This window comes from Siphateles boraxobius, unplaced genomic scaffold (assembly GCF_051911475.1).
Source record: "Siphateles boraxobius isolate OS27281-9 unplaced genomic scaffold, OSU_SipBor_1 41, whole genome shotgun sequence".
Lineage (NCBI taxonomy): Eukaryota > Metazoa > Chordata > Actinopteri > Cypriniformes > Leuciscidae > Siphateles > Siphateles boraxobius.
This window is the reverse complement of record NW_027509042.1, coordinates 24,159,435-24,178,548: the sequence shown is the minus strand read 5'-3', so window position 1 is coordinate 24,178,548 and position 19,114 is coordinate 24,159,435. Positions and strand designations below refer to the sequence as shown.

General features: G+C 45.3%; 1 long non-coding RNA gene across 1 annotated transcript in view; it reads left to right on the top strand.

The window, feature by feature from the left end:
• Window positions 1-314: 314 nt before the first annotated feature.
• Window positions 315-19,114, top strand: part of LOC143706765 (uncharacterized) — a 613,694-nt gene continuing 594,894 nt past the window's right edge. Inside the window, exon 1 of the long non-coding RNA XR_013193022.1 lies at window positions 315-397. This is a non-coding gene — a long non-coding RNA (uncharacterized LOC143706765). The remainder of the gene's footprint in view (window positions 398-19,114) is intronic.

The following is a 19,114-nucleotide window of genomic DNA, read 5'->3' as shown; positions in this document are numbered from 1 at the left end:
GCCTTTTTAGAATTACACTTCACTGGGGCCTGCACAAACATGTCATTATATATGCATTTCGATGACATTACTATTATTATTTTGTGTAGGACACAGACATATTTAGATGTCGTAATTCCATGATTTGTTGCGTCTGTGTTATGTTCCGCATGATGGCCCTGTCATCTAACAACCAATCACCGTGATCATTGCGAGGAAACTCGTGCATGAGAATTGACGTCATCCATAGCAACGAAGACTCACTCTTAGTTTAGGAGTTGTCATTTTTCCTTACTAAGAGTAGGTCTGAAAGGCGTTGTGAATAACTTTTAAGAGAAAACTCCTAGCTAAAATATTTTAATGGGATTTAGGAGTACTCCTAGTGGTAAAATAAAATTCTTTGTGAATACGGCCCCTGGTGTATGTCTAAAAATGGACACACTGTCACTTGCACTAGTATCCAAAAAACTCCTAAACCCATTTAAGGGTAAAAATTGAATTGATGTTCAACAAATAAAAAACAGATATAATACAGATGAACAAATGATAAAGCTCGAGTTGCTGAATATTCAATTCAATTCAATTCAAATTTATTTGTATAGCGCTTTTCACAATACACATTGTCTCAAAGCAGCTTTACAGAAATTGCATTTTGGAAATGTACATAGAAAAATACAGTTAGTTAATCAAGTATTAATTTATGGCATAACATATCGCCGGCTTTGAGTCGTCTCTTCACAGGCGTCGAGTCGTCTCTTCACAGGCGTTGGGGCATCTGAAGTCTCCGTGAGAGGCTGGATACAAACTGGAGCTGACGAACGCTATTTACCTCGGGACTAGCGTCCCGAGATAACAGCAGAAAGGCAGATGGGAAATAATTAGCATAGCTGATGTTCATAATGTTAATGCATTCGAACTGATTCAGCAGTAGTATTAAAGGTTAAGCATTAAGTGAATGCTTGGTTAAAGAGATGCGTCTTTAATCTAGTTTTAAACTGGGACAGCGAGTCTGAGTCTCGGACAATATCAGGAAGGCTATTCCAGAGTTTAGGAGCTAAATGCGAGAACGCCCTCCCTCCTTTAGTGGACTTAGATATCCTAGGAATGACCAGAAGCCTCGAATTTAGTGATCTTAAAGAGCGCGATGGATTGTATGGCGATAGAAGGTCTGTTAAATACGCAGGAGCTAAACCATTTAGGGCTTTATAGGTCAGTAGGAATACTTTGTAATTGATACGTAACTTAATAGGTAACCAGTGTAGAGATGATAAAATAGGAGTTATATGATCATATTTTCTTGATCTAGTAAGAACTCTAGCAGCTGCATTTTGCACTAACTGTAGCTTGTTGATTGAGGATGCAGGACAGCCAGCTAATAAAGCATTACAGTAATCTAGTCTCGAGGTCATGAATGCATGAACTAACTTTTCTGCATCAGAAACAGATAGCATGTTGCGTAGCTTAGCAATGTTTCTAAGGTGGAAAAAGGCTGTTCTTGTAATATATGAAATATGATTTTCGAAAGTCAAGTTGCGGTCTAGTATAACACCCAGGTCTTTTACTGTAGTGGATAAAGTAACAGGACATCCTTCTAAATTAAAGTTGTATTGTAAGGGATTTTGTGGGTAGTTTTTTGGACCAATAAGTAGTACCTCCGTTTTATCTGAATTTAATAGCAGGAAATTACACGTCATCCAGCATTTTATATCATTTAGACACTCTGTCAATTTAGATAAGTTAGTGTTTTCATCTGGTCGTGATGAGATATATAATTGAGTGTCATCAGCATAACAGTGGAAATTAATTCCATGTTTTCTTATAATATTACCAAGTGGCAGCATGTATATTGAGAATAGCAGAGGGCCTAACACAGATCCTTGCGGCACTCCATAGTCTACTGACGTTATCTTTGATTTTTCCCCATTTAGACAGACAAAATGGTAACGGTCTGATAAGTAAGATCTAAACCAGCTTAATGCCTGTCCCTGAACACCAGTGTAGTTTTGTAGTCGATCCAGGAGTATTTTATGATCGATAGTGTCGAACGCAGCGCTTAGATCGAGTAGAACTAGTATTGAGATACAGCCTTGGTCAGAAGCTAAAAGTAAATCATTTGTAATTTTAACTAGCGCAGTTTCTGTGCTATGATGCGGTCTGAATCCCGACTGGAATTTTTCATAGATATCATTTTCTTGTAAGAAAGAGCACAATTGAGCGGACACAATTTTTTCTAGTATTTTAGACATAAATGGAAGATTTGAGATGGGTCTGTAATTTGCTAAGTTATTTGGATCTAATTGCGGTTTCTTAATGAGAGGTTTTATTACTGCCAGCTTGAATATTTTTGGAACATGACCTAAAAATAAAGACGAGTTAATAATATTAAGAAGAGGCTCTTCGACTACAGGTAACACTTCTTTCAGTAGTTTAGTGGGTATTGGATCTAATAAACATGTTGTTGGTTTCGATGCAATGATAAGTTTATTTAGCTCTTCCTGTCCTATAGTTGTAAAGCGGTGTAGTTGTTCTAGAGGGGCCATAATTGAGGCTGAATCATAAGACATCATAGAGGATTGTATATTTACAATTGTGTTTCGGATGCTTTCTATTTTCTCATTGAAGTAATTCATAAAATCATTACTACTATATTGTAATGGAATATTTTGCTCTGGTGATGTTTGTTTATTTGTTAGTCTAGCCACGGTGTTGAATAAAAACCTTGGATTATTTTGGTTATTTTCTATTAGTTTGCGGAGATGCTCAGCCCTGGCTGCTTTTAGAGCCTTTTTATAACGTGACATACTGTCTTTCCACGCGATTCTAAAGACCTCTAAATTAGTTTGTTTCCATTTACGCTCTAAGTTACGAGTTTCTCTCTTGATTGCATGCGTAGCACTGTTGTACCATGGTGCTTTAGTTTTCTCTCTAACCTTTTTTAATCTAATTGGTGCAACTGTCACAAGAACTGGACGGAAGCAAATGCAAGTTGACTCTTTTATTAATGGTCAGAAGACACAAAGACAATCACGAGGAACACTGCAGATGGTGGCGCAGGGACTCAGTGGTCAGCGTGCAGGTGGTGGTGATACCGGTGCGGGTGATGGTGAATCCAGTGCAGATGGACATCCAGACGAGACAGGACACGAAGACACCGAACAGGAACTCAACTGGAACAGACTGCGACAGGAACACGAAGCACGACACAGAGAACACCAAACCAACGATCTGACAAAGAGAGGAGAGTGTGTTGAGTCTTTATAGGTGAGTGAATTGGCAGCAGCTGGTGCAGGGAACGAGATCAGCTGGCACGCTGATCAGTGGCACGAGCGGCCACGCCCACTCACACACACACAACAACAATGACACGAGACATGAAGAAAACAGCGAACTCATGAATCGTGACAGTACCCCCCCTCCTAGGGACGCCTCCTGGCGTCCCCAGACTCCCTTACCTGTCGATTGTAATCATCAATAAGGGAGTGATCCAGAATGTCTCTAGCAGGCACCCAACTTCTCTCCTCCGGACCGTAACCCTCCCAGTCCACCAAGTACTGGAACCCGCGTCCCCTCCGCCTTGAGTCCAGAATACGATAAACCGAATATGTGGTCTCCCCGTCTACGAGTCGCGGCGGTGGGGGAACCGGGACAGGCGGATTAATACGAGAACGAAAAACGGGCTTAATTTTGGATACATGAAACACGGGATGAATTCTCCTGTACACTGGAGGAAGATTGAGGCGGACTGCCACCGGACTAATGATTTTGGTGACAGTAAACGGACCAATGAATTTGGGAGCAAGCTTATTCGAGACGGAGCGGAGAGGAATGTTCTTGGTAGAAAGCCACACTTTGGAACCGACGACGTATACGGGAGGCCTCCGCCGGTGGCGATCAGCCTTGGCCTTGGTGCGCGCTCCCACTTGGAGTAGAGTCTCTCGGGCTCTAGTCCAAGTGCGATGACACCTCTGGACAAAGGCGTGAGCGGAGGGAACCGCGACCTCGGGTTCCAGACTAGGAAAAATTGGTGGCTGGTACCCTATGCTACACTCAAACGGAGATAGGCCCGTGGATGATACTGGTAATGAATTGTGGGCGTACTCCACCATTGACAGTTGTTGGCTCCATGAGGAAGGATTCTTGGAAACCATACATCGCAACGTTCTCTCCAAATCTTGGTTGGCTCTCTCAGTTTGGCCATTGCTCTGGGGATGAAACCCTGAGGACAAACTAACAGTCGCACCCAGTAATCTACAAAATTCTTGCCAAAATTTGGACACAAATTGGGGACCTCTGTCGGAAACCACGTCTGTCGGGAGGCCATGTAACCGAAAGACGTGGTTAACGACTGTTACCGCTGTTTCCTTGGCTGAGGGCAATTTGGGCAAGGGAATAAAGTGGGCCGCCTTCGAGAACCGGTCCACCACGGTTAAAACTACCGTGTTACCCTGAGAGGGTGGGAGGGCGGTGACGAAATCTAGAGCGATGTGGGACCAGGGTCTCGAAGGAACCGGCAGCGGTTGAAGGAGCCCATCTGGGGGTCGATTGGAAGTCTTACCAGTGGCACAAACTGAGCAAGCCAAAACAAAACTGTGAACGTCGCGAGCCATACGAGGCCACCAAAATCGTTGCTTGACTAAAGATGTAGTGCGGCTAACTCCTGGATGACAAGCCACATTGGAACAATGCCCCCACTGAACAACGTCGGACCGTAATTCCTCTGGCACAAATAAACGGTTCGGTGGGCAACCGACCGGAGGCGTTACCCCTTGTAAGGCCGTCTTGACCTTCGATTCGACCTCCCATGTGAGAGTAGAGATAATTAGAGTCTCTGGAAAAATGCTCTCGGGAGTAGACGGGCGATCGGAACGGTCAAAAATGCGCGATAAAGAATCGGGCTTGATGTTTTTGGAGCCCGGGCGGTACGAGAGAGAAAAGTCAAAACGTCCGAAAAAAAAAGTGCCCACCGAGCCTGCCTAGAGTTCAATCTTTTAGCAGTTCTGATATATTCCAAATTCTTATGGTCTGTCCAGACGACAAAAGGTACCCCCGACCCTTCTAACCAGTGGCGCCATTCCTCCAATGCCAATTTGACTGCCAACAACTCTCTATTACCAATATCATAGTTACGTTCGGCAGGGGATAATCGATGGGACAAAAACGCGCATGGGTGCATCTTGTCGTCTGTGAGAGAGCGTTGGGATAGTACTGCACCTACCCCCACCTCTGACGCATCGACCTCCACCACAAACTGACGTGATGAATCAGGGGTAACCAGGATGGGGGCTGAAACAAAGCGGCCTTTCAGTTTGGCAAACGCAGCTTCCGCTGCGTCTGACCACCTGAACGCCGTTCTGGGAGAGGTCAAGGCGGTCAGAGGCGAGGCTAGTTGGCTGAAATTGCGAATAAATCGTCGGTAAAAATTGGCGAACCCCAAAAACCTCTGTAGGGCCTTACGGGAATCTGGACTTGGCCAATCTACCACAGCCTTAACCTTCTCAGGATCCATACGCACTCCCTCAGACGACACAATGTACCCAAGGAAAGGAACAGACTGTGCATGAAAAGCGCATTTCTCCGCCTTGACAAAAAGCCCATTCTCTAGCAGTCTCTGAAGCACTCGTCGAACGTGCTGCACGTGTTCCTGGAGAGAAGAAGAAAAAATCAATATGTCATCCAGGTAGACATATATGAATTGGTCGACCATATCTCGCAGCACGTCATTGACGAGTGCCTGGAAGACCGCTGGGGAGTTGGACAAGCCGAAAGGCATGACCAAGTATTCAAAGTGCCCCCTGGGGGTATTAAAAGCAGTCTTCCATTCATCCCCCCTCCTGATGCGGACCAAATGATAGGCATTACGTAAATCCAACTTTGTGAAGATAGATGCTCCTTGCAACCTCTCGAAGGCTGAAGACATCAACGGCAAAGGATAAGTATTCTTTACCGTGATGTTGTTCAGCCCCCGGTAGTCAATACAAGGTCGCAAAGACCCATCCTTCTTCCCCACAAAAAAGAACCCCGCCCCCGCTGGAGAAGAGGAGGGACGGATGAACCCCGCTGCTAGAGAATCAGAAATATATTTCTCCATAGCCTCCCTCTCTGGGACAGAAAGTGAATATAACTTGCCTTTAGGCGGAGACGTACCTGGCAATAACTCTATAGCACAGTCATAGGGACGATGCGGAGGAAGAGAAGCAGCACGAGACTTACTGAACACCTCCTTCAGGTCTAGGTACTCCGTGGGCACGCTTGACAAGTCCGCTGCTTCCTCCTGAAACGTACAAACAGAAACAGACGGACAAGCAGACACAAGACAGGACTCATGACATTTATTGCTCCATTCAGACACTGATCTCTGCTGCCAGTCTATTTTGGGATTGTGTTTGAGGAGCCAGGGATGACCTAAAACAATGGGTGCCAGGGGGGAGTCCAAGATATAAAAAGAGATGGTTTCGGAATGGTTGCCGGATACGCTGAGTGTGAGGGGTCCAGAGGTATAAGAGATGGTAGGGAGTGTTTGTCCGTTAATCGCGTGCACTGCGATGGTGTGACTGAGGGGTAGAAGGGGAACCTGAATCCTGAGTGCAAAAGTGTGGTCCATGAAGTTACCTTCAGCCCCAGAGTCCAGTAGTGCTTGACAGTCGTGAGAGTGAACGGACCACCTGAGTCTTACCGGGAGGAGCGTTGATGTTGATGAGGTCTTCTCGGCGGAGATCCCACCCGACAGTAGCCTCAGGTTTACTGCCGGGCTTGGCCTTTTACCGGGCAGTTGAAAGCAAAATGTCCTGCTGCCCCACAGTAAAGGCAAAGGCCCTGGGACCTCCGCCTCTCCTTCTCCTCCCGGGAAAGCCGAGCTCGCCCGACCTGCATGGGCTCGTGATCGTAGACGGGGCTGACCGCGTCCCCGCCGCTGGTTCGCGAAGTCTCCGCCGCTCCAGATACCCGTGCGGGTAACCTCCGAGATTCGACTCTGGAGAGTCGGGAGTCCACACGGAGTGCCAACTCGATCAGCCCATTGAGGGTAGTAGGTAAGTCCAGGGCATAAATCTCTCTCTGGACGCGGTCAGCCAGCCCATGCAGGAACATATCCCACTGCGCCTCCTCGTTCCACTGACACTCTGCCGCCAAGGTCCGGAACTCGATAGAGTAATCAGATACAGATCCTTCACCTTGCTTGAGGTCTGCTAGAATCCGGGCCGCCTCTCTTCCCGCGACCGCACGGTCAAAAACTCTTCTCATCTCGGCGGCGAGTGTCTGGAACGAGTTACAGCACGAGTCTTGGTTCTCCCACACCGCCGTTCCCCATAGCGCTGCCTTCCCAGTCAGAAGAGTGAGCACGAACGCGACCTTACTGCGTTCACTGGCAAAGGTCCTGGGCTGCAAAGAGAAGTGCATCGAACAGCGAGTTAGGAATGCTCTGCAAAAGTTCGGCTCACCGTTGTAGGACTCAGGAACAGGTAAGCGGGGCTCTGACTGGGAGGCGCTCTCTGGTGGTACGAGAGGAACGGCTGGTGTGGGTGGCGCAGTGGGAGCTTGCATCAGTTGGAATCGCTGGGTGAGCTCGGACACCTGCGCCACAAGAGCTTGAATAGCTCGACCCGATTCATTAGTATTCCTCTCCTGGGAATCCATCCGCGCCATGCAGGTCTTGATGAAGTCTTCCAAGGAAGAGGCTGTTTCCCCTGCTGCTTCCATTGTAGGTCAGATCGTTCTGTCACAAGAACTGGACGGAAGCAAATGCAAGTTGACTCTTTTATTAATGGTCAGAAGACACAAAGACAATCACGAGGAACACTGCAGATGGTGGCGCAGGGACTCAGTGGTCAGCGTGCAGGTGGTGGTGATACCGGTGCGGGTGATGGTGAATCCAGTGCAGATGGACATCCAGACGAGACAGGACACGAAGACACCGAACAGGAACTCAACTGGAACAGACTGCGACAGGAACACGAAGCACGACACAGAGAACACCAAACCAACGATCTGACAAAGAGAGGAGAGTGTGTTGAGTCTTTATAGGTGAGTGAATTGGCAGCAGCTGGTGCAGGGAACGAGATCAGCTGGCACGCTGATCAGTGGCACGAGCGGCCACGCCCACTCACACACACACAACAACAATGACACGAGACATGAAGAAAACAGCGAACTCATGAATCGTGACAGCAACAATATCTAGTGTACTAGAGAACATGGTGCTCAAACTGCTAGTCATTTCCTCTAGTTCATCTGTTTGTTTGGGTTCACTGAGCAGCTGAGATAGATCAGGTAAGCTATTTGAGAATCTATCTATAGTGGTTTGAAGGATTGTTCTGCCTGGTCGATAACGTGGCGCAACGTGACAAATTTCAGCAGTACGTATTATACAAGTTACCATGTAATGATCAGTGAGATCATCACTTTGCGGTATAATATTTATATCAGTTGGATTGGTTCCATATGATATAATTAAATCTAGTGTATGATTTAGACGATGAGTGGGACCACTGACGTTTTGCGTGACCCCAAAGGAGTTTAATAAATCTGTAAACGCAGTCCCTAACGCATCATTTGTATTATCTACGTGTATGTTAAAGTCTCCAACAATTATTGCTTTATCGACATTGACCAATAGATCTGAGAGAAAGTATGCAAACTCTTTTAGGAAATCAGCATAGGGCCCTGGAGGTCTATATAGGGTAGCCAAGGCTAGAGATAATATGGATTTGTTTCTTGCATCTAAGAGCGTAACATTTAGCACAAGTACTTCAAACGAATTAAACCTGTGACCTGTTTTCTGAGTAACATTAAGAATATCTCTATAGATTGTTGCAACACCGCCGCCACGACCGATCAGACGGGGCTCATGCTTATAACAGTATCCTGGTTGAGTGGACTCATTTAGACCGAAATAATCATTTGGTTTAAGCCAGGTTTCAGTAAGGCAAAGTACATCGAAACTATTATCTGTGACCATTTCATTTACAATAACCGCCTTAGGTGTGAGCGATCTAATGTTTAGAAGACCTAGCTTTAGAAGTTGTTTTTTTTCACTGATATTTAGATTTTCTGGTTTAATTACAATAAGATTTTTGCTAGATCCTACACTAGATTTATTGTTTGGCCTCACTAAGCGAGGAATAGACACAGTTTCTATATAATGTTCTACACTACTTATATCAATTAAGTTGGGACAGCAAAGACTGTGATTTGGACTTTGACTTACTAGTCATATGGTGTGTAACGTCTTGGAGATGTTGTCCGACAGAACAGCCGCTCCGATTCTGCTGGGGTGCAGGCCATCAGCACGGTAGAGCCTAGGTCGCTCCCAGAACAGATTCCAATTATTTACAAAGAGCAGTTTCTGTTCATTACACCATGACATTAACCATTCATTTAGAGCAAATAATCTACTGAACCTTTCTTGTCCTAGTCGGTACGTGGGAAGCGGTCCAGACACGATGATCGTTGCTTCAGGCGATGTGCTGCGAACCGTCTCGATCAGGCTTCTGTAGTCCTTCTTCAGAACCTCCGTCTGCCGCAGCCTGATGTCGTTCGTCCCCGCGTGTAGGACCACAGCTCCGACGCGCTCGTCACCGTTCAGGATCTCGGGAATCTGTGCAGCGACATCAAGAACACGAGCACCAGGAAAGCAGTGAGTGCACACCTTACGCTTACCTGAGGTAGCACGGACATGACGGACCATGGAAGTGCCGATGATCACGGCGGCGTCACGTTCCGGCTCGCGAAGAGGGGAGAAGCGGTTCCGGGTGGAGATCTCGAAGACCGGGAGGGGGGGGGAAGTCCTTGGTCTGGTCCTGGCTCGTGTCTTCCGCTGTGGGATCACCCAGGGTCCGTGGTGTTGCCTCGGTGCCGGAGTGAATGAAGGCAGAGATGATCGCGTCCTCCTGGGCAGAGAAACGCACGGAGTAGACGAAGTCGGAGTCAAAAAGTTACTAACCACTGACTTGTGAGCATCGGCGCGTGATGTTTCAAGCGTTGATCGCCGATCTCGCAGCTCGGCTTGCTTCACCAGCAGAACACGGATCTGCTTCTCCACCGACTCCAGCTCCAATCGTACCGAAACCAGCTCGAATGTGTCCTCACCTGCACTCAGAGGTAACGTTAGACACACATCCGATATGTTCGCCATTATAACAGATGAACAGTAAATTAGTAGTGATACTACCAATATCACTACTAATTTAGGACTGAAATGATGGATATAACACGTATCCTTTCAGTCAAACGGGTGTAAAATGAGAGGGTCGATAGGCGCGAGGCCACGCGTGAAATGCTAGCGGGCTAAAGGCTAGTAGCCGAGATTCGGAAAGTTGGATCTAAGTAGCGATATCAAAGCAATCCGATTGTTTTTTATAAGGAATAGTGTCGAGGATAAGTTCACATGATATAAAAATAGAAAGTGCTTGTTTATAAATGAGTGGTAAAGAAGAAAATCAGGGATTAATGAATCAATTCGACGGAGCTCCAAACACAAACACAGATCGCACGCGCATGCGCAAAAAAAATTTTTTTGCACATGCGCAAAAAAAATATTCAATCCCTTAGTTCAAAAAACTTATTGTTAATGATATGATTACAGATTATAACCTAGATGTGCTGTGTTTGACAGAAACCTGGCTAAAACCAGACGATTACATTACTTTAAATGAGTCCACCCCCCAAGATTACTGTTATAAACATGAGCCCCGTCTGAAAGGCAAAGGGGGAGGTTTTGATGTAATTTATAGTAACATCTTCAGAATTACTGAGAAGTCTTGTTTTAAATATAATTATTTTGAAGTGTTGGTGCTTAATGTAACACTATCTAGAGTAAATGATAATTCACGTTTGAGATTTGTGCTGGCTACTGTATACAGGTCTATCAGAGTTAGTACTGGCTGCAGATAAAGTCCTAATTGTTGGTGATTTTAATATACATGAAGATAACGAAAAAAATGCATTGGGATTGCCATTTAAAGACATTCTGAATTCAATTGGAGTTATGAGTAACCTACTCATTGTCGTAATCATACTCTGGATCTAATATTATCACATGGAATCAATGTTGATTCCGTTGAAATTCTACAGCAGAGTGATGACATCTCAGATCATTATCTAGTCTTGTGTATACTTCATTTAGCCAAGGCTGCAAAGTCAACTCCGTGTTACAAATATGTTACACCTATCACTTCTGCCACGAATGATTGCTTTATTAATAATATTCCTGATCAGTTTCATCTCCTCAGCATCCCAGATAGCTTAGAAGAACTCGATATTGCGGCAGAAACTTTTGACTCTCTCTTTTCCATCACTTTAGACACAGTTGCTCTTTTGCGCTTAAAGAAGATTAAAGAAAATAGTCCAACACCATGGTACAACGAGCACACTCAGGCCCCTAAGAGAGCAGCCAGAAAAATGGAGCACTACTGTAAGAAAACATTATTTTTTTCACATTTCATGGAAAGAGAGCATGATTGCGTACGGAGAGGCCTTAAAAGCTCCTAGATCTGCTTATCAACCCTATTAGAAAAAAAATAAACAAAACCCTAGGTATTTATTTGAAACAGTGGCTAAATTAACGAAATAAAGCTTCAACCCGAGACGTTTCTGCAGCACAGCAGTAATGACTTTATGAACTTCTTTACTTACAAGATTGATAATATCAGGGAGAAAATAATAACATGGAACCGTCTACTACAGTATCGCATCAGACAGTGCATTGTAGTCTCCCTGAGGAACAATTTTATTTATTCATTGCTATAGGAGAGGAACAATTTTCTAAACTCATTAAATCATCTAAATCGACAACATGTCAGACCCTATACCGACTAAGCTATTGAAAGAGATGCTTCCAGAGGTCATAGATCCTCTTCTTAATATCATTAATTCATCTTTGTCATTAGGATACGTACCAAAAACTTTTAATCTGGCTTTGATTAAACTGCTTGTTAAAAAAGCAACTTGATCCTAAATAATTAGTTAATAACTGATCGACCTCGAATCTACCTTTTCAGTCAAAGATGTCAAACTATGTCCCTTTCTAGAAAAAAATGGTATCTGCAAGGATTTTCAGTCAGGATTTAGACCATACCATACTACTGAGACAGCTCTCATCAGAGTCAGAAATGATTTGCTCTATTCACCCGATAGTGGTTGTATCTCTCTATTAGTGGTACTCTATCTTAGTGCTGCATTTGATACTATTGACCACAACATTCTTTTAAATAGACTCAAAAATTATGCTGGGATTAGTGGAATTGCATTAGCATGGTTTAAATGATACGTATCTGACCATTATCAGCTTTGTAGCTGTAAATGAAGAGATGTCTTATCGATCAAAAGTTCTGTATGGCGTGCCACAAGGCTCAGTACTAGGACCACTGCTGTTCACTCTGTAAATTCTAACCTTAGGAGATATTATTAGGAAGCATGGAATTAGTTTTCACTGTTATGCTGACAATACTCAGCTCTATATTTCTTCATGCCCTGACGAAACTTACCAATTCACAAAATTAATGGAATGCATAGGTGATATAAAAAACTGGATGACTAATAATTTCCTACTACTCAATTCTGAAAAAACAGATATTCTAATTATTGGACAAAAAATTCTCACGTGATAACCTAGAATACTGTCTAAAACTGTCACGGAACGTGCAAGGCAAAAAAGGTGTGAGGACTCAAATGCAGGAGAATGGTAATTCATTACAAAAATAAACAAACACAAAGCAAAAAACCCACGTGGGGGAAAAACACAATGAATAAAAATGAAACAACAACTGAACCTTAACATGAAGCGGATCACGGGGAACGGGAGACATTAGACAACGATCCGACAAAGACTGCAAACAAGAGGAGACTTAAGAAGGGAACAAATCAAGATGGGACAGGTGGAAGAACTCAAACAATAATCAGGAAACGAGGGGGAGGGATCAGACAACGACAAGAGCACATGGCCCAAAATAACAAAACACCCATGTGCAACACAAGACAGGACAGGCATTTGACATTACCCCCTCCCTACAGTTCATCGAGCGGCCCGGGCGAAGCTGAAGACCCCTCGGGTGGCCAGGGCGGCGAAGACCCCTCAGGCGGCCAGGGCGGCGAAGACCCCTCAGGCGGCCAGGGCGGCGAAGACCCCTCAGGCGGCCAGGGCGGCGAAGACCCCTCAGGCGGCCAGGGCGGAGACGACCCCTCAGGCGGCCAGGGTGGCGAAGACCCCTCGGGCGGCCAGGGCGGCCAAGACCCCTCGGGTGACCAGGGCGGGACGGGAGGGACAGACCAGAGGGGAGCATATAGTCCATCAGTCGACCAGAGCGAAGTAGACCGTTCATTGGGAATCCCGGGCGAAGCGGACAGTTCATCGAGCGGCCCGGGCGAAGCTGAAGACCCCTCGGGTGGCCAGGGTTTGTGAAGACCCCTCGGGCGGCCAGGGCCGCGAAGACCCCTCGGGCGGCCAGGGCGGCGACGACCCCTCGGGCGGCCAGGGCGACCAAGACACCTCGGGTAGCCAGGGCGGCGACGACCCCACGGGTGGCCTGGGCGGCGAAGACCCCTCAGGGCGGCCAGGGCGCGAAGACCCCTCGGGCGGCCAGGGCGGTGAAGACCCCTCGGGTGGCTAGGGCAGTGAAGACCCATCGGGCGGCCAGGGCGGTGAAGACCCATCGGGCGGCCAGGGCGAAACAGACGACCCATCGGGCGGCCAGGGTGAAGCAGACGACCCATCGGGCGGCCAGGGCGAAGCAGACCCCTCGGGCGGCCAGGGCGAAGCAGACCCCTTTGGGCGGCCAGGGCGGTGACGACCAGGGCGAAGACGTCCCCTCGGGCGACCACGGCACAGGAACAGAACCTGGCTCAGGAACAGAACCCGGCTCAGGAACAGACACCGGCTCAGGAACAGACACCAGCTCGGGCACAGGAACGGACACCGGCTCAGGAACAGCAGACACTGGCTCAGGAACAGCAGACACCGGCTCGGGAGCAGGAACAGACACCAACTCGGCGGCGGCCATCCCATCTGGGGACACTGGCTCCGGCTCAAGAACAGACGCTGGCTCCGGCTCAGGAACAGACACTGGCTCCGGCTCAGGAACAGACACTGGCTCCGGCTCAGGAACAGACAATGACTCAGGAACATACACCGGCTCAGGAACAGACACTGGCTCTGGCTCTGGAACAGGCACTGGCTCCGGCTCTGGAACAGGCTCTGGCTCTGGCTCTGGAATAGGCACTGGCTCCGGCTCTGACTCAGGAACAGCAGGCACTGGCTCTGGCTCCGGCTCTGGAACAGCAGAGACTGGCACTGGCTCCGGCTCAGGAGCAGACACTGTCACTGGCTCCGGCTCTGGAGCCGACACTTGCACTAGCTCCGACTCTGGAACAGGCACTGGCCTTGGCTCCAGCTCAGGAACTGGCTCCGGCTCAAGAACAGACACTGGCTCCGGCTCAGGAACAACAGACACTGGCTCCGGCTCGGGAATAGCAGATACCGGCATGTCCAGGATCCGAGCCAGACGTTCCAAATAGTCCATAAGTGCCTTGGCGGCCACACGAATGGGCATCTCCTGATCTGTCTCAGACTGGGCAGACGGGACGTGCACAGTTTCTGACTGGGCAAACGGAGCGTGAACAGTCCCTGGCTGGGCAGACGTGATGTGAACATTCTCTGACTGGGCAGACGGGACGTGAACGGTCTCTGACTTGGCCCCTCTTCTCTGCTGAGACCTCATTTGGTCGGATCGTTATGTCACGGAACGTGCAAGGCAAAAAAGGTGTGAGGACTCAAATGCAGGAGAATGGTAATTTATTACAAAAATAAACAAACACAAAGCAAAGAACCCACGAGGGGGAAAAACACAATGAATAAAAATGAAACAACAACTGAACTTTAACATGAAGCGGATCGCGGATCACGGGGAACGGAGGATCACGGGGGATCACGGGGAACGGGAGACATTAGACAATGATCCGACAAACACTGCAAACAAGAGGAGACTTAGGAAGGGAACAAATCAAGAGGGGACAGGTGGAAGAACTCAAACAATAATCAGGAAACGAGGGGGAGGGATCAGACAACGACAAGAGCACATGGCCCAAAATAACAAAACACCCATGTGCAACACAAGACAAGACAGGCATGTGACAAAAACTTGATGGCAGCTCTGTCAAGTCTTCGTCGTCAGTTAGGAACTTGGGTGTGCTCTTTGATACCAATATTTCATTTGAAAGTCACATGTCTAGTATCTGTAAAACCGCATTTTTTCCATTTTAAAAATGTATATAAATTACATCATATGCTCTCAATGACAAATGCAGAACAATTAGTTCATGCGTTCATGACATCAAGGCTAGATTATTGTAATGCTCTTATGGGTGGTTGCCCTGCACGCTTAATAAACAAACTACAGCTGGTCCAAAACGCAGCAGCTCGACTTACCAGAACCAGGAAGTATGACCATATTAGCCCGGTTCTGTCAACACTGCATTGGCTCCCTGTTAAACATTGTATACATTTTAAAATATTGCTGATTACTTACAAAGCACTAAATGGTTTAGCTCCCCAGTACTTGAGTGAGCTCTTAACATATTATAGTCCTTCACGTCTATTGCGATCTCAAAATTCCGGCCAGTTGATAATACCTAGAATATCAAAATCGACTGCTGGCGGTAGATCCTTTTCCTATTTAGCACCTAAACTTTGGAACAGTCTTCCTAACATTGTCCGGGAACCGGGGACACTCTGTCAGTTAAAAATCTTTTAATCTAGATTAAAAACACATCTCTTCAACCTGGCATACACATAGAACACTATACATTCCTATTATTCAAATCAGTTTAATGATTATTAGGCTGCATAAATTAGGTCAGCCGGAACCAGGAACATCATAAAAAGAATGGCATCTCTGCTAATTTTAGTTTTTCTGTTTATTCCGAGGTTAACTGTAATCAGCCAGACCTGGGCCGTATCCAGATCAGATGGTGGACTTGCGCCTAGACACAACCACAACGCATGATGTAATCAGCCGGATCCAGGCCGCATCCAGATCAGATGGTGGACTTGCGCCTAGATATGACCACAACACATCTCTTAAGTGTCAGCAGAGCTTGTGTCAACTAGACTCTCCCCTGTGAAGGCCTCATCAACACGACAGCCATTGGCACTGATCCTCAACAAACTCGTCTCCATACGTGCGTGATGAGTCCGATCTTCAACCAGATGAACTGCATAAAATCTTCCGATTCAATCTTACTTTTGACCTGTAATGCTGCCTGAATCATAATCAAACACTGGTCATTCGTTGGCCAGAGGAGAACTGGCCCCTCGACTGAGTTTTTTTCTCCATTCTGTCACCTGATGGAGTTTTTGTTCCTTGCCACTGTCGCCTTTCTTCGCCTTTGTCGCTATTGGCTATTGGCTTGCTTAGTTGGGGACATTTAATTTTATATTTAAAAATATTATTACAACATTATTTTTCTGTTATCTCTGTAAAGCTGCTTCGAAACAATCTGTATTGTAAAAGGTGCTATATAAATAAAGGTGACGACTAATTTCTGGAAATCCTACGCAAACAACATCTATCTCAACATTTAACACAACTATTCAACCATATGATGTGTGAGTTTCATTAACTTACCATTGTCGTTTTGATGATATTTCTGTATGTGTGGGTGAAGGTAGGAGCGTAGATGCATACTTTACAAACTCCAGAATGACACTGAAGTTAAAAATCCCGCAGGCAGCTCCTGATTAGTCAGATGCCATGGTGTCACTATCTGTGACGTAGACTGATATCCGTTGATTGGGTGGAGAAATCCATGTGCATATACAAGCTCATGGAGAGACATGTAAATGCCATTGAGAAAGATCGATTAAGTTCCCAAATATGTTTTTTCGCCTGATAAAGGGTTTGCTCCGTGGTCTTTCTCCACATCTATACTGGGCATTCCTTTCGTATCGGAGCCGCAACGACAGCAGCTGAATGCGGCGTTAACGACTCTACTATCCAAATGCTCGGTAGATGGTCGTCCACGGCATACAAGACCTACATCAGATCTGACACACAAATTCTACTATATGCTCAACAAGCCCTCTCAACCCACAATCAAGGTAAATCTTTTCGCTAGCTTCAGGTGGTGGTTAAATAAGATCTATACGGCTATCCTTGTGTCTGCTTTTCGTGGCTCACTTGCTTTAGCTCTACACGCAGTCAATCGTGGCTTTCCGTCTTAATTTTGTTCCGTTACCGTTAACGATGGCGAATTTATGAAGAGTAGCTTTCGACGAGTATACCATAATTACAACTTTCTGAGGTTAAATGTAGAGCCCTGCTTATAAAATGCCTATCGCACCTTTAGTTTCTGCATCGCCTTCATTAAATTCAACTTAGCCTATCGTGGCTTTTGAAATATAGCTTTCATGATCAAACAGGTGTTATTTTTTCACGGCTAATTGTGGCCTAGTTCATTAATGCTATCGTAGCTTTTGCCTTAAAGGTGCAGTGTGTGATTTTTAGCAGCATCTAGTGGTGAGGTTACGAATTGCAACCAACAAAAGTTACGGTGGCCGACAGGTAAATATGTCATTTTCTGAGACAGCAGGGGTTAGCCAGTTCAGCAATGAGTTTTCTTTACAAGGATAAATTAAGAAATGATGTTTACTTAATTATTAAGTACAACTATATGTTATTGCGAATATTATTGTTATTTGTTCATCATTGTGTCAGTGTTTTATTCGCTGAACTTGCACGAATAGCAACATCGTAACGAAACACGTTTGTCCGTTTAGGGCTACTGTAGAAACATGTCGGTGCATTTCAATGTGAGGGGTTCTGTGGTGTATGTAGATAGAAACTGCTCATTCTAACCGTTCATTAAGTAAAGTCTTTATACACCACTGAAAACATAGTTATGGATCTTATATTGCATTTCTGTCAATAGATCCTCAGAAATATTACACATTGCACCTTTAACATTATCTTTCATATATAAACTCATTACTATTAAACTAGGTTTCATGATTGCACAATATAGCCTAAATATTTCATGGCCAATCGTGGCCTTCGTCCATCCAAGGCTATTATAGCTTTCTCGCTTCTCCCTGTCCCAATACCATGATCCCGGCCTATCGTGGCTCCTCGGAAAGACGCTCTGGCGACTGCACATATCATAGCAATAAATGTAAAACCATGGACCTATTTTCCAATGACAAACGCTTGTGAAAATGGCCTTCTGTTCATCTTTAGAAGATGATAACATGGCTTAGCTTGGTTTACATAGACTATAGCGACATTCATGTAGTATCTTAGTTAAAATTCTCGATATTGACTGAAAGTTTAGTCTAGTCTTTAGTCTCTAATCTATTATACTTTTATCACAGCAACAACTTCAGATTATTGCCTTATGTTGTCTCATGTTCTACGTAAAATTCTTAGCATGCTCAAAATATCCTTTTGGGTCTCAAGCTGTCTTGTTTGTTTTAGTCTGTCACATATTGCACCTTAAACACATAAGCCTACTTTTAATCCATAATTTGTCAATTCTATAGCACAAGAAGTTTTGTCTAGATCGACTTCCCTATTTGATTAGTTTTCCTGCATGCATTCCAGGATCCTCATAGATGCGCACGGAATACATCTCATTTTCCTTATTTTTGGGGGTAGGCTCCGCCCCTGCCTCTACCATCAGGCAGGACCTACCAATTAACTTCAAGACCTGGGCGAAGGATGGGGCCTACGCCAAAGAACTTTGAGAGAGAGCTTGTCGAGTGTTTATTTATTTATTTTGTCCGTAAAATAATTTTCCAAAACAAAATTCATTCATACTAGAATCCATGAATGTCCATGCCTCTACTCCTGAAATCCGATGGGTTTCTTTTGTAATTTTTTTCCTGGCTCAATCAGACAATGGTGGGTGGAGTTAGTGTAAATTGCCTCTTGCACTTGGTGTAAAATAGACATTAAAATATACAGGTCCTTCTCAAAAAATTAGCATATTGTGACAAAGTTAATTATTTTCCATAATGTAATGATAAAAATTAAACTTTCATATATTTTAGATTCATTGCACACCAACTGAAATATTTCAGGTCTTTTATTGTTTTAATACTGATGATTTTGGCATACAGCTCATGAAAACCCAAAATTCCTATCTCAAAAAA